Source organism: Octopus sinensis, linkage group LG18 (genome assembly GCF_006345805.1).
Source record: "Octopus sinensis linkage group LG18, ASM634580v1, whole genome shotgun sequence".
In the NCBI taxonomy this organism is placed as follows: domain Eukaryota; kingdom Metazoa; phylum Mollusca; class Cephalopoda; order Octopoda; family Octopodidae; genus Octopus; species Octopus sinensis.
The window spans coordinates 1,373,945-1,375,754 of record NC_043014.1 but is presented as its reverse complement, the minus strand read 5'-3'; the positions used below and the strand labels follow the sequence as shown (position 1 = coordinate 1,375,754).

The window sequence follows — 1,810 nt, the reverse complement described above, 5'->3', positions numbered from 1 at the left end:
TGACTTGTGCTGCTCCACAATTGTTTTACGAACGAAGAGATCTGACGACCATATTTTTCCATCCAGTCGCAATATTCCCGGTTACGCGTTCCTTGTTCAAATTGTTATCTCAGGATGTGTTTCTCCATTCTTAGTTACTTGTAGCTTTCCTCGCAGACATCAGAGAAATAGTCAAGTCATTAATAAAGGTGTTAACAAGAGCACCGAGAGAGAAAATACACCACGAGGGAGTATTCTGCATGTTAAGGTGTTCACCCATGTTTAGGGTGTTACACATGTAGTGGGGGGTGTTGTTACACATGGTAGGGTGTTACACATGTGATATGGAGGAAATTCTGATTAACTCGGTCGTTCCTTACAATGAAAAGACAAAAAAATTTCCTTTCGCGGTACTTAACATTTTGAAATAAACAAGGGACAGAACTCCCATGATATCAAATAATTCAAATTTCAATTGGTTAATATCTCTGGGGTGGACTCCTTTTCTTTCTGTTTTTAGGTTTTAATCACATCTAGAGTTTTTGTCTGCTAATTGCAATGATAGTTTCAATTAATCGGATTTGAAAGCAGTGGTGGCGGGGGGAGCTTTTCGTAACTCACTATATTACGTAAGTGAAACTCTACCCTCGACAGAGATGTTGCCGGGCTGGTTTGGAGTAATCGTTCGTTTAACAATCAAATACAAACATCTATCTTGATCAAATTCCTTTCCTATTTCCTTTGAGAATGTCGTAACCAGGTCGCGGTTCTTCATACCATTTATATGTTTGGCATCAACCCTAAAGTCGACCACGAGATTTGTGTCAGGGTGGTCTTTCTGTCTTCCTGTAAACCAATCACGTACCTTTCAGATTTCCTACACAAAACAGAAAAACTGTTCATCGCCAGTGTAGCTATCATTGCAGCGAGGACGTGTGAAGTATACTGAAATATACTCCACGAAGAAGAATGAAGAACGATGGGAGATAATTTTGAAAGAGAGCTAACAAAGGCAAGTGGTAGTCTGCTACAAAGATGCATGCGTACTCGCTTTCAGAGTTATCAAATTTGTGGGGAAGGAGGTCTCCGTAAAAGAAGAAAAACGGCCGAAAATAACCAAAATAACCAAAAATATTACAGGAAAAACCAAAAATAGGCATTTATTAAAAATATTACTGGAGCAAAGTCAGCTTGCCTCAATTAATACTGAAGTGGAGTAGGTGATTAAAAAAAATCACCAGAATTTAGAATTGCGAATATAAATCTGTGTTCTTCTCTGGGGAATCTCCATTATAAGAAATCCAAGGTTTTGAGGGCAGTTTTCTTCAAAAGCTGACTTCACAACACTCAAAAAATATCAAATACACTTTATTTTCACAGTTTAGGGATACCCACCACCTTATTTGTAGTTCATAATGAATTTTTTACTTCCTGCCGCAAAAACGATGCCATTACGTGCAAAACCAGTCCAAGTTTTCTAAATACATTTGATAATCACTTAATATCTTGAACAACTCATCAAAAATAACTTTTCTCGCAGATGAAGCAAGAATTACGCATAAACCAGTCGTGTTGATGGCGACGTTATCATCCTTTTTCTTGTGGCTTCATTATCTTCCCTTTCACACAAAAATCTCACCACTAAATAAGCGCTTCTAATTGCAATATCTATTAATTAACAATTAAGTACCACAAACTTCCTTACTTGCACACATTCCTTCAAATCTCAGTTGAGAACTAAACACGCCATATTTTTTTTTAATTCTTTGAGAGCAATATTTCCCTCAATGTAATTTTATACCACTAAAAACCACTATTTCCCCATGAGCTT

General features: G+C 37.2%; 1 long non-coding RNA gene across 1 annotated transcript in view; it reads left to right on the top strand.

Annotated features, from left to right (window-relative positions):
* LOC118766997 overlaps positions 1–1,810 on the top strand; it is a 15,419-nt gene that overhangs the window by 2,156 nt on the left and 11,453 nt on the right. Inside the window, exon 2 of the long non-coding RNA XR_005002918.1 lies at positions 1,197–1,199. This is a non-coding gene — a long non-coding RNA (uncharacterized LOC118766997). The remainder of the gene's footprint in view (positions 1–1,196; positions 1,200–1,810) is intronic.